General features: G+C 34.5%; 1 protein-coding gene across 5 annotated transcripts in view; it reads right to left on the reverse strand.

Annotated features, from left to right (window-relative positions):
* MAPK10 (mitogen-activated protein kinase 10) overlaps nt 1–15230 on the reverse strand; it is a 335359-nt gene that overhangs the window by 166942 nt on the left and 153187 nt on the right. The window lies entirely within an intron of this gene.

Consider the following 15230-nt stretch of genomic DNA (forward strand, 5'->3'; position numbering starts at 1 on the left):
ATTCATTGGTTGATTTCTATATGTGCTCTGACTGGGACTTGAACCCACAACCTTGGCATATTGAAATGCCACTCTACTCAACTGAGCTACCTGGCCAAGGCCAGATTGAAGAATTTTAAAACCACATTGACATAAGATTTGTTTCTGGCAATATAAAAGATTAGATATCCTGAAAACCACTCTCAAGACAAATCTCTTAAAAAAGTTAGATGAAATACTGTATATAAAATATTTTTAAAGTGTATAGCTGACCTGCCCAAAAATGTCAAGATACATTCGGAGGTGCTGAAAATAATATAAAAGGATCTATGCAGAGAAGTCAAAGAGCTGAAACTGCCACTTGTCCACAGGCCATCTGCTGATGTGTGAAGACTAGAACTTTACTTTCTAAAGAGCAGCATGCAGAGTACAGGAAACAAAGCTTAGAACCTATGTATGGTGGGAAGTCCCAATGGAGACACTTGCAGAAAGCTTCTGATAAGATATTTTAAACAAACTTCTGAGGCAAGCAAAACAATCCAGGAGGAAAGTCTAAACAATATATTTTACATTGGAACTTGTGTAGACTTTTAATTCAAGGAAGAATGAAAGGACAAGAATATGTAAGAAATTCTTGGAAAAAAAAAACAAAAAGGTTTGTGCAGAGCAAAAAAAAACCAAAAAAACAAAAAATGTTTGTGCAGAGAAAAAAAAAAAAGAAGGAACTGAGAAAGTAGAAAAGGTGAGAAAAGGAAAAAAAGGAAAGACTTTAGAAATGAGATTGTTCTGAAAGGAAAATAAAAAGAAACATTAGACCAGTGGTTCTCAAACTTTTTGAAGTTAGGGCACATTTCAAACCCTACAAATAATTGTAGATGCACGATATACAAATTTCTGAGAAATATGTTATAGTAATTAAGTCGAATATTAAAGAAACAAATATAAAGTTCAAGCGTGCCTTTATGGTAATTAAATGAAATAAATATGACTAAATTAAATTTATTCTGACATTAAAAATCATCTTTATGTTACATATTTTGAGTTATGCTTTTTAGAATTCATAAAAAAGAAGGGTTAAAAAAATTAAAAACGACAAAAAGTTATCTTTTTATATACATAGATACATTCTTAGTAAGATTTAGTAAATTCGGCAGGTCCCGGCAGGAATGTGTTAAGTTTTTTCATTCTTGTGTTTATGAGAAACATGAGCCTGATGTGTCCTAATGATTTCTTCAATGTTTGGGCATATATTTGAAAGGCAAACTTTCATTTCCTCATCAATATATTGAAGAATTCCTCTCTTTTTATGCTTAATTGTATGGAGGATAAAAAATCCTAATTCACATAAATAGGATGTAGAAAACTATAGTAAAATGTTCAAAGCTTTTTTAGATATTGTCCCATATTCTTCTTTTATAGAAATCCAAAAGGCTTCAAGAGACAATTCTTTATGTTTAATCATCAACCCACGATCAGTAGATATAGCTGCCAGTTTTTCTTCTGTTAATGTTAAACCAAATTCACTTGAAGCTTACATGAATGGGTTTCTAATCCAGTCATGTTGTTCAGTGTTAAGTGATGGAAAATGCTATAAATTAAATTCTGTCCATGAGCCTTCAAGTCCTGTTTTATTTACACTTAACTTTTGCTCACTTCCAGAATTGGATTCTTCAATATCACACTTCTTTTTGAGAAATTTATTCATTTTATTTGGGTGTATTTATCTAAAAATAATATAATGATGTGTTAATAATAAATATAATAATGATGTGTTAACAAAAAGAATGGTATTTCCGTAATGAAATGGTATAATAGAGTAACTATATTTATTTTTATATCTGGGCACATGCGCAGCTAGTTATTCCAGGTCCCAAGTGGGAACGGTGCGGAATTAAGAGAATATGTAGAATTAAGAAAACATGTGGAATTAAGAAAATATGGGATCAGGAGGGCCCTGTAATTGCTTCTAGCAAGAACAAAGCAAGCCCCAAAACTGCATCTTGCTTTATTTATAGGGCAAAGTGAGGCCATTAGGAAATCTTAACTTTACACCAAACAAAGGACAGAAGAAACTTGCCTTCAGGCTTTCCAGGGTACACAGGGTGGCAGTGTAAACAATCTAACCACAGCTTAACAGCCTTTTGCAACCTAATCAAGCAAGTGAAGTGGAGGGTTGGCCAGATTGTCAGCTTACAGCCAATTCCCCACACCTCTGTCCCCCAAAAATCTCAACTCCAAAAACCAAGTTGGTTTTTTGGTCTCCAACAGGCACATATTTCTCTGGAATACCATAGGGCGCACTGGAAATCTTCTACAGTACACCAGTGCACTCTGGTGCACACTTTGAGAACCAGGGCATTAGACCATTCTTAGGGGCCTCAGGAGCTTAAAAAATTCACCCAAATTTACAGATATTACAGAAGGAGCCAACAGCCTTCCTAAGCCCCAATTACACAAACAAAAAAGCGGGAGTCAGGAGGCAAGACTCACCCTATAAGAACAATTGTATAAGGCTTTTTTTACTCTTCATTTTTAAACATTTCCTCTTCTGGACTTACTGCAGCTGAGAGGCATTTTACACTAGCTGAGCAAAGCCCTAAGCCTCTTGTGTTGTACTGGGATGTATTAGCTGGCCCGGAGTGGCAGAGTCTAGTCCAATTGCTAACCTGGAAGTGAGGATATGTTGCAATTTTGTCATCAACAGGTCCTCTTTGAATACCAGTGAGGAACATGAAGCCTTATCATGAGCTGGCACCAGCCCCTAGAAAGAAACCCAGTTCTAGAGATCCAGAGGCTGATGGTGAATCAACCTCCAGAAGTGAAGACAAAAATGAGGACACTTAACTTGCTCCAGAGCACTCAGGGAGCACCTGACATCACCGGGATACTTTAAAACATCCAATCAGGTGTGCTGAAAAAGTTTTGCAAAATACAGACATGCCTATAACCCCTAAAAACCTGTTTCCCTCTATGCTTGCCCTTCACCTTCCACTGCAACCACCTAACCATCTTACTCTCTGTTAATGTTTACTAAAACAAAAAAGGGGAATATGTAAGACATGCAGAGTTAGGAAAACAATTAGAGACAGCAAGGCGCCCTAGGATGAAAGTCCTGAGCAGATGGGAGTCCAGGGGCCTCTCTAACCCTGTCCTGGAAAGAGTGAAATAGCAGGATAAGATTCAGGAACAAGAAATGTTTAGGCTCTCAAAACAGAGATTAAAAGTCAGCATGTCCTTTGTCCTTTACTTCACCCCCTGAAAACTTCTGCTGTCTGCTTCCTTGAGTTATTTGTACTGGCTAATAAATGTCTGAATAAGGCTGGAGATGGGGCTTCAGTCCTTCGCTCTGCTGACAGGGGCTGTTGCCTCCCCTCAGCCCCTTGGAGCATGTCATCTGGTCTCTGAGCAGTTTGTTGTCACCGTGGCATATAGTCATTTAAACTTAATATATTAAATATACGTGGGGAAAACTAAGCCATGCACTAAATCCTGCTGAGATAATTGGTCATAAATTTGGAGATGGACAGGGAGAAAGCACTTCCCTATTGGGAGACAATTATCTATGGTCCTCCCACATTTCTGCATGTCCTGCAAACAGAAGCATTGGATGCCTTTACTCCCAATTATCTTCTTAAGGATGGTTATACAGCAAACAGACTTGCAAGAGAAAGATAGTATCTCCCGCAGAGCAAAAGCCAAGTTTGGTTACTTTTCCAGTATAATATAGATAATGTGTTTCTCTGGAGCTAAGGTAAGTCCAGCTTACAACCATTAATAAAGACTTGAGTTCCCCGAGGTTTAGCCTCCTTTTCTGTAACATAACTGTATGTTCAGTAGTCACTCGACCTTCTTTGAGTTGCCCTGTAGGAATTGGGGACCAAAATTTTGTCATTAATGTTGACACTCTAGCTATTACTATTGATGTGAGTAATAAGTACCTTTGTATCTAACCCAGGAATGTTGCTTTCTGCTTGTATCCATGAAGCTGTGGCAGGCTAACTTGTTAGCTTGCAAATAGTGTAACATCTCACAGTCTTTAGTGTTCTGGACCATCCCTATCTCATACTATGTACAGAACAATTCCAAATGAATTAACATTTCCAGGAAAGGGCAAACTTTAACTATTATAGAATGAAATGTAGTTGGCTATCTGAGAAGTACATTATAAATAATATATAAATATGTTAAATTATATAGAAAATTACTAATAAAATGTACTATTTAAAATTTATAATTTCTGTTTGTGAAAAGATCTAATAGAGAAAAAGTAAGCCACAAATTTAGAAAAATATTGGGAATATATGTATAACCAATAGAAGATTTATCCAGAATCTTTAAAGAGCTCCTAAAAGACAAGAAGACAGAAAACACAATAAAAGAATGGGCAAAAAATATGAAAGACATTTCCTAGAAAAGAAAACATATATGTGTAAATTAAAACCACATTGAGATAGTATTTTATACCTACCCATCAAATTGATAAATATTTAAAACTATAACATTCAATATTTGCAAGATGGATCAGATGGGAATATTTATACAATGCCAATAGATTTAGCAATTAAAACAACCCAATTTAGAGGGAAAATAGCATTATATAATAAAGTTGTGCATAGCCTACTACTCTTATGCATATTCCTAGAGAAACTCTTCTGTTTTACTCCCAGAATATACACAAAAAAACAGTTCATTAGAATATTTTTGTAAAATCAAAATAAGTAATAAAAATTAAAAGTGGAAAGAAACAAATATTTTTAAAGAAACAGTGAATAAATAAACTATAGCTTATTTGATGAGGAACTTAAAAGAAATTTGACTTCAGTAATAGCAGCTTTTTGTTGGAATAAATAGAAGATTATGTAAGGGTTTAAATTACAATAATTTCTTGTAGGGACCCAGTTACAGAATTTCTTGTAAGGAGCTAAGGCATTATTGATAAATAGAAGCTTAGATTACAAATCTTAAACTTTACTGCCAAAGAAATACAGGGAGTTCTCTTGCAGAAAGTTCTCAGAGGCACAGATGGCTCCCAGAGGCTCCAGACCCCAGCCATCCCAGAGAAACTTCAAGGATGCCTGATAGACTTGTGCAAGTGTCAGAAGGACATTTCAGGGAGCATTCCTGCAGGCCAGACTCCCACCTCCCATGGACTGCTAAGTGGCTAACTTCATGCTCAATAATAAATTACTTTCCCCCAAGAAATATACACTGTTCAGACAGCTTAAGACTGCTAAGGCAGTTCTTTCGGATATGAAAACCCTGCCTTCTCAGCTTGCTGGCAATATGAATAAAAAATACTCATATCACTCAGATCCATCTTTGTGATTGATGGGCAGTGATGGGCAATTCAAACCCTGACTTGTTCCGGTAATATATTCATTGGAATACAATATGGTTGAATAAAAAAACAAGTGTCAATATGACAAAATGTCTTCAACATGTTAAATAAATCAAAAAAACTCATGTTACCTTATTTTTCACTCCATAAGATATACCTGACCATAAGACCCACCTATAGTTTTAAGGAGAAAAATAAGAAAAAAAAATTTTGAACCAAAAGGTGTGTTAAAATATTTAATAAAATATCATATTTTTTGCTCCATAAGATGCACAGACATTTTCTCCTCCACTTTTTTGGGGAATAAAGTGCATCTTGACCTGCTCTGTTTCCCACCTGGGCCGGTTCACCCCTCTTTAGGCAACCTGGTGGTCCCCTGCTCCCGGTAGGTCACCATATTGATGCCGGACTTAGTGCGTATACCCGAGCCGCATAGCACACTACAGCCCAGAACTCCCGAATAGCTGGGACCACAGGCGCACGCCACCATGCCCAGCAAAAACGTGCATCTTCTAACAGGTGTGAGGTGGTATCTCATTGTAGTTTTGATTTGCATTTCCCTAATAACTAATGAGGATAAAGAAGATGTGGCACATATACACTATGGAATACTACTCAGCCATAAGAAACGATGACATCAGATCATTTACAGCAAAATGGTGGGATCTTGATAACATTATAAGGAGTGAAATAAGTAAATCAGAAAAAAACAAGAACTACATGATTCCATACATTGGTGGAACATAAAAATGAGACTAAGAGACATGGACAAGAGTGTGGTGGTTACCAGGGGTGGGGGGAGGGAGGACAGGGGGAGAGTTAGGGGGAGGGGGAGGGGCACAGAGAACTAGATAGAGGGTGGCGAAGGACAATCTGACTTTGGGCGAGGGGTATGCAACATAATTTAATGACAAAATAACCTAGACATGTTTTCTTTGAATATATGTACCCTGATTTATTAATGTCATCCCATTACCATTAATAAAAATTTATTTAAAAAAAAAAAAACGTGCATCTTATTATAGAGCGAAAAAGACAGTAATTTAAATTATGGAAGTTCCAAAATATGCACAACTAAACAATTTCTTCTTTAGGTATACTTTTTTACTATGATAAAACTATTTTAAGAAGCAAAAGATAAGAAAAATGAAAAATTCAAGAGATCGATGGCTCTCTGAGAAGAATGCCGATGGAAAGGGGCATTACAGAGATTTTCTAAGGTATTTTTTATGTCTATTTTTTCCATCTGGGTGGAAGTCATGCATATTTGTTTCATTATAATTCTTTACACCCTAAATATATTAATTGCATGTTATTTAATATGTCTTAAATATTTCATGATATAATAAAGTTCAGGTGACACAAGGAAATTGTGGTTTTCATTCCTTTGTTGGGCATTGTTGCCTATGCTCAGATGCCTGAAACCAAAACATTAATGTAGCCACTAATAAGAAATTACCTTGAGAAGAAGTGCTGAGAAATGCAAAGGAAGACAATAGATTTGTTTGATGACAACATTAAACTATTGAATGAAGAAGTCCTAGATCTTTCTTCTTCTACACTTCTGTTAGATGAGAAAATAAATTCTCCCACAGGAAAAAAAAAAATACTAAAAAAGTAAGTAAAAAATAAAACAACAATGAAAGAAATAATTTACACTTCAAATTGTAATTTATGAGATTATTTTACTGCATTCCATGTGATTCATGTATAATTTTTGCCAGATAGTTACCTCTGCCTTACATTTTAAATGTCTTTCATTTAATTTTTATTCAGGTATAACCTACACTTAGCAGTGGGCTCAGCAGTTTAGGTTATAAAACCTACAAATGGACAGTTTTTAAGTACACAGTTTTGACAAATGAATAGATCCATGTAACTCACATTCCAATGAAAATAAAGAATAGTCTGAAAGCACTTATGCCTTTTACTGGACAATAGTTCCCCATTCCTTGTGCAACAATGTTCTAACTTCTTTCACTATAGATTAGTTTTTCTTGTTCTATCAATAAAAATCATATAAGTGAAATTATTCATAGTGTATGCTCTTTTTTGTTGTTGGATTTCTTTTGCATAGCAATATTCTTTAAGTATTCACCCATGTTGGTGTAAATGTCAGTAATTATTCTTTTTTGCTGCTGAGTAGAAAAGTATCACAGTTTATCCATTCTACTTTTGGACATTTGAAGGATTTCTATTTATTGGATACTAATAATGCTGCATTAACATTTATGTACATGTGTTTTTACACAAGTATGTTTTTATGTCCCTTGGGAAAAATACCCAGAAAAGGAATTGTTGCATCATGAGATAGGAATATGTTCCAGCTATGAAAAACTGCCAACACAACTATTGTCTGCCCCTGCCTATAGCAATACATGTACATTCAGTTGCTTTGCATTCTTGTTACCATTTGATGTTACCAGTTTTTTAAATATTTTCCACTAGGTGTTTAGTGATATTTTGTTATGCTTTTATTTATTTTTTATTTTTATTTTTTTTTTGTATTTTTCTGAAGCTGGAAGCAGGGAGAGACAGACTCCCGCATGTGCCTGACCAGGATCCACCCGGCACGCCCACCAGGGGGCGTTGCTCTGTCGCGACCAGAGCCACTCTAGCGCCTGGGGCAGAGGCCAAGGAGCCATCCCCAGCGCCCGGGCCATCTTAGCTCCAATGGAGCCTTGGCTGCGGGAGGGGAAGAGAGAGATAGAGAGGAAGGAGAGGGGGAGGGGTGGAGAAGAAGATGGGCCCTTCTCCTGTGTGCCCTGGCCGGGAATCGAACCCCGGACTTCTGTACGCCAGGCCGATGCTCTACCACTGAGCCAACCGGCCAGGGCCTTTTTTATTTTCTTGATTATTACTAATGTTGAGAAAATTTTCCTGTTTTTATTGGCCATTTATTTATCTTCTTTAGTAAAGTGTCTTTTTGGGTATTTTGCTCATTTTGTGGTAGACTGTGGGAAGAGAAGAAGTTATCTTTTTATTACAAATTGTGAACATTCTCTTTCAGATGCATATATAAGTATTTTCTTTCAGTCTGTAACTTAAATAGTCAGCTTAGCAATGCTTCTTTTAGTAAACAGCATTTCATTTTTATGAAATTTATTTTATCATTTAGTTTCCTTTTATTATTAGTGTTTTCTAGGTTTTGTTCACACCAAGTTCATAAGATATTCTTCTACATTTTCTTTATGAAGCTTTACATAACAAATTTTATTTTGAGGCCTATGATACCTCTGTGATTAACTTTAGTCATTGGTGTGATAGATATGTTGAGGTTCATTGTTGTTCAAGCATCCTAGCTAAAAAGATTATTTTTTTCCCCATACAGTTTCCTCACTGCTTCTGTCAAAATATCAATTGACTGTACAAGTGTGGGTCTATTTTAAGAATGCATTCTATTCCTCTGAGTTGTTGTCTATCTTTATCCCAAACCATCCTGTCTTGATTACTGGAGCTTTAAAATGAGTCTTGAAATTTTTCTTCTTTTTTACTAAGGGGACTTTAGGTCTGTGAATTTCCACATGAATTTTATTTAATTTTATTTTTTATTTGTCTTTTCTGTTTTTACCATATTTTATTAGTGCATAATCTACATATTACACACTATGTCACATATTCAACTTGATGAATTTTAGCAAAGTGAACACCTCCATGCAACCAGTACCCAGATCAAGAACTAGAATGATACTCATGCTTTCATGAGCCCCGTTCTTTCCTCTCCAGTTAGGACACCTCCCAAAGGCAACTACTGTCCCAGCTTCTAGCCCCATAGAGTCATTCTGGGGTTTTTAATTGAATTTATTGGGGTAACATTGATTAATAAAATTATATAGGTTTCAAGTATACAATTTCATAATACATTCACATGAATTTTAAAATCAGCCTGACATTTTGAAATAAAAAACCTATTGGAATTTTCCTGAGATCACATTCAAGCTATAGGTCACATTGAGAACAATAAATGTCTTGACTATATTGAATGTATTTATGCACAATCATAGCAAATTTGTCTATTTTATTTCTCTCTAGTTTATCTCAGGAATATTTTTGTAGTTTATAATACATAGACCTTATATGGTTGTTTTTAATTTTATTCTTTAGCATTTATATTTTTGATGCTATTATAAATGACATATTTTTAATTTTCATTTCCCAAATGCTCATTTCTTTAAAAAACAAAGTTGATTTTTGTAAATGGTCTTATATTTTACAACATGGCTAAATTCATTTATTAAATCTAGTAAATATTTTGTGGACATAGAAAAGTGAAGATAGTTTTTACTTTTTTTTTTCCAATCTGATTTTTCTTGCCTAACTGGCCTACCAATAGTACAATGTTGAATAGAAATAATGAGATGATTATGATTGCTGATGATCTCAGATGTATTTATCTACTTACAATTTAAAGTAATCATGGATGGTATTGAGTTAAAGTCTATCATTATACTGTTTATTTTGTAACTTACCCCTATATTCTTTTTTCCATTTATCCTCCTTCCCAGACCTTTTTTGTAAGAAGTGAGTAGTTTTTGGCTTTCCATTTTATTTTATCTAATAACATGTGAGTTATACTTCTTTTTCTTCTTCTTCTTTAATGGTTGTTCCAGAATTTATAAACAGCATTTTTAATTTTTAGTAATCTAGCTTTAAATAATATTATTCTACTTCACATATAATTTTAAAAGCTTATAATAGTATACTTCAATTTTCCCCTCTAGTCCTTAGAGCTATTGTTGTCATATATTTTACTTATACATATTTTACATATTTTATAAGCTTCATAACACATTGCTATTATTTTTACTAAAAAGAAAAAAGAAAGCAAGCAATTTTAGCCTCACCAAGTAGTGGCACAGTGGATAGAGCACCTACCTAGGATGCTGAGGACCCAGGTTTAAAATCCTGAGGTCGCCAGATTGAGTATGGGCTCATCCAGCTTGTGAGCAGGCTCACTAGCTTGAGAATGGGGTCACCAGCTTTATCGTGGGATCATAGACATGACCACATGGTTGCTGGCTTAGGCTCAAGGTTGCTGGCTTGAGTGAGGCATCATTAGCTCTGCTGTAGCCCCCACCTACACCCCATCAAGGTACAGATGAGAAAGCAATCAATGAACAACTAAGGTGCAACAACTATGAAATGATGTTTCTCATCTATCTCTCTTCTTGTTCCTGTCTCTCTCTTTTTCTCTCTCACTAAATAAATAAATAAATAATAAGCAACTTTATTTTAAAGAAATTACAAAGTAAATTATTTTATATTTACTTATATATTTTCTTTATTTTTTAATTTTTAGAGAATATTTGGGGAATAGAGAGGCTGATGTGGAGATGAAGTTGCTAGGTACAATTTTAGACATTTTAAGTCTCCCCACCAGAATGCCCAGCCTCTACCCCCATCTTGTGATACTTCTTGGAGACCCTCTCAGTTTCCACATCTGGTCTTCCACCTCACACTTCTTCCTAAATTCAGATTGATCTTCTTGTCTGGTTGGTTCAGCTCAGCCCTGCTTCATGTACTGTTTTGCATTATCATTTTTTTTTTTTTGCATGCTTCTCCCAAATGTAGCTATAAACTCATGAGGAACACAACTTGCCTTTTACCTTCTCAGTGCTGAATACAGTCCTGTGCACACTTGGTATCTGCAGCACTCCTGCCCAGTGGGAATTGTGTAGAATGGCTCACTGTTACAATAGCAGAAAACAGATGCTTGGGTTGGAGTTGAGATCCTCTCAGTGCTAACATCAGGCTTAGTGGCAACCTCAGTGAAGTACATATCTGAAGGTGACTTGCTTTTTTGTTGTTTTGTTTACTTAGAAGTTAAATTTAGTGAGGTGACATTGATCAATATGAGTACATAGGTTTCCAGTAAACATCTCTATAGCATTTGAACTGTTGATTGCTTTGTACTCCCATATTTTCAGTTATAGGCTTTTCACATCATTTTTTAAGTTTATTTTAAAGCACTTATGTTTTTTGTGTTATTATAAATGGTATTTTAATTTTATTTCCATTTTCCAAAGTTTCATTTCCTGCATTTGAAATGTGTTGTTCCATTGTTGTTTCATTATCTCGTAGCATGCATTAAATGAGGCTGTGTTCTCCCAGCCACTCTTCCATCTTTCCCTCAGTTTTCTCACAGCACTTTGTACATGCTCTTAGTATGATTATCTTTTTTTTATTTATTTATTCATTTTAGAGAGGAGAGAGAGAGGAGAGAGAGACAGGGGGGAGGAGCTGGAAGCATCAACTCCCATATGTGCCTTGACCAGGCAAGCCCAGGGTTTTGAACCGGTGACCTCAGCATTTCCAGGTTGATGCTTTATCCACTGCACCACCACAGGTCAGGCAGTATGATTATCTTATAATATCATGACTTTTTATCATATGCCTGTTCCAAACTACATTACCACCTTTTTTCAGGGAAGGTAATTATGCTTTATTCCTGTTCACTACTCCAGGACCCAACATGAGTCTTAGTGTATAGTTAACATCGAACAAATGTTTATTGAATAAGAATCAAATTTTAAATATTCTTTCTTTCTGTAGCACAAATCTAAGTATCTTCATTAAATCTTTATAGTAAAACCTATTGCTCTTCAATAAATTAGATACTAAAAAATTAAGAATGAGGAGGTTGCAGTAGTGGAAGTATGGAAGTGTTCAGCACGGTGACCTCAGAAGTGCTGCCCAGAAGGAATACCTTCATTTTCTACTGCTGAACTGGATATGTGTGAAATAATGGCATCCAGCCCACCACCTGAAATGAACAATGTATTTTAATTTTTAATGAATGAACAATGTTTCTATGAAAAGCAAGCATCCTGACCTTCCCTAGTTTGCATTATAAAGACTTCAACTTTAGCATGAGACTAAGTCACTCAGTCAATGCAAAACCTTCTGTTCCACAAAGGAGCACTAAAAGAAAAAGAATTTCAGTATGATAATCTCAGTGAATTACAAAAAACTAGTTTGATAACTATATTTCTTGATAGTGTGGCAGAGAGCATTTGGCACCATTACAAAGGAACAACATAAATAGTAGAGCATTTTTTCAATACTAGTCTAAAGTGAAATTAGTGACAATATCTTGGTGCAATACAGGACCTGTGAGTAGCTTGAAGAGGGAGGGGATCATAATTGGGGAGTTTAGTGCTTTCAGTTACTGGTTGTTCTTCTGGGAAAAGCCCCATATGTGCATTCCTTGCTGTGTACTATACTGAGTTTCTCCTCATTCCATGCCTATACAACTTAATGGTTACTCTGAGAAAAGCAATAGGCCGCGTTGTATGAATGAAGTACACTTAAGAACTTATTAAGTTTAACTGGTACAGACCAGCTGCTATGAAAGAGTGCAACTATGATGTGTTTGAATAGCTTAGATCAATACTTAGATTCTTTTGTATGTGAGATGTGCCAACTTAACCACAGGAGGTTTGAGAACTCTCACAAATGCAAAAAATCAAATTGTTCTGGGCAACTCCAGGCTCCCATAATTTGTCACTGAAATATAATATATACAAGGGAAAACCAAATGAACTATTGATCACAAAAAAAAAATTTAAGGTCAAATAGTTTCTAAGTTGAATTAGTATTTAACAAACTCATTATCTAGAAATTATTTTGTAATTACAAGTGACTCTCTTAACAGTTCATTGTTAATTAAAAAAAACACTATGCCTCTTCTATGACCATAAGGATTCTCCCAAGTACATGCAAAAAAAAAAAAGTAAAATAAACATTTCTTGAAACTAGTAATTATATTTTCAAGTGTTGATATAGAAAATAGAATTACATTTAATTTCTTTATAAGAACTGTGCATATGCTCCCTTAAAGATATTATTAATATCAAGTCCTTAGGTCCATGGATTATTAGAACAGAGATTAGCAAACTGTGGTCCATGGACCAAATTCCACTTACCACCAGTTTCTATAAATAAGTTTGCTGAAACCAGCCATCCATTAGTTTAAATATTGTCTGTGGTTGCTTTCACAGTATAACGATGTAGTTGAATAATTGTTTCAGGGACTAAATGCTTTGCAAAGCTTAAAATATTGACTATCTATTCCTTTATAGAAAAGTGTTGCCAAACTCTGATTTAGAGTACGTTATTTATAATCATCTAGAAATACATCATTAGCTTCACTGTAAAATCAAAAATATTTTACTGTTTCTAATTATAAGTATATACACACACAAAATACTTTCTAATAAGTAATTTTAATTGTGTCTCTTTCCAAGGAATCTGTAGTTATCTACCTCTAAACGTTATGGATTTCTTAAAATATTTTTCATGTAACAAGACGATTGCATCCACAAAAATTATTTGATAGCTTCTCTAACAGGACTTAAGCAACAGATAGAGACTAGAATGTAAAAGATGAGAATGAGGCAAATGCACAAGAAATAGGGTGAAGTCTGAAGAAAAATGACATAAAATAAAATATGTTGAAATGGTGAAATTCACCAACTCAAAAATTATAACACACACAAACATATTTAAGCTTTCCTAATTTTAAACATACAGCACTATGTCTGGTTTAGAAACCTGGAAGAGTTAGGTAACATGAAAACTCTTACTTCACAAAACTCTAAATGAACTGAGTCAGCTGTAACCCAAAACACATTAATGGACAGCTGAATTTACATTTAAAAAAAATTGCCAGTGGTGTTGTGACATTGACTTCTATCAGAAGCTGATTGTGCACATTTCTTCCCAACTCTATGCTTAATGACACCACTTCTCTTGTTTAAAATTGGCTATCGCAGGAATATTTACATCATGAAATTGGCAAATACTACAAATCAGAGCACTTTTTATCAGAATAGTGGGGATTAAACATTTACTAGCACACTAATATTGAAGTCATCAGGCACCAGAAATAAAAGAGGAAGCTGAAAGATGAATCAAAAATTTCCAGAAATATCACCAAAAAAAAGCAAACAGCACCAGTGAGAAACATCAGATACCAAAAAAAAGAAAGAAAAAAGAAAAAGGTATTGCCAACACAAGAACTTACATTACTGAATATGTTGGAAAAACCACAGGTAGGAATGAGTAAAATTATTAGTCAGAATAAATAAAAAATGCCATGAAAATAAGCTATTGCTATGATAAAAAAAAAATAGATAGATTTGAAATGTACTAAACAGAAGTTGTGAAAAAAGTAGCTTTAAAATTAAAAGCCTAATATGTTAAGTAGATTAAATACAAACAATTGTGTTAATGGCAGAAAATTCACAGAAATTTATCAGAATAATAAAAAGATGGAAAATATTATATAAAAGACTAAAAGATTTAGACAATGGAATACCATTTTGATAAGTAGACTTGGTGGAGGTAGGAAAAAAGGGGAAGTTATGAGTTTTCCTTAAGTTCCACTCAGTATTAACATATGAACAGTAACAGAGGAATATCATACAATTAACTGGTTGGTTTATTTAGAGGAACTCCACTTGTTAGAAAAGCAAGTTCAAAATTTTCAAGTGTTTCTTAACAAATATTATTTTAGTTTTCTTCTAATGACATATCCATCCTAATATATTTGTTATGACATTTCTATCTAGTATTTTAGCATTTGGTTGAGAGCAAATCTTTCTTTTTTTGTTTATTTTATCTTTTTGGCTCAATCTTTAGACTTTCCGTAGCCTTTAAATATGTTCAATAGGGTCAGCTGTATCATAATTGTCTCACAACATAGGGGGCATTTGAAGGAATGATTTGAGTAAGCCTGAGCATTAGTATTTTTATTTATTGTAAAACTTTCCTCTCTAATAAACATGTTTAGAGAAGTTCTCCCTTTCCACTATTTGAAATCTACTCCAAATAGCTCAGATGAGACAGTCCACTGAGCAGAAGGAAATTGAGAAATGCCAATTGGCTGTGACAGTAATAATTCAAATTCCAA

Source organism: Saccopteryx leptura, chromosome 5 (genome assembly GCF_036850995.1).
Source record: "Saccopteryx leptura isolate mSacLep1 chromosome 5, mSacLep1_pri_phased_curated, whole genome shotgun sequence".
NCBI classification, from domain to species: Eukaryota; Metazoa; Chordata; class Mammalia; order Chiroptera; family Emballonuridae; genus Saccopteryx; species Saccopteryx leptura.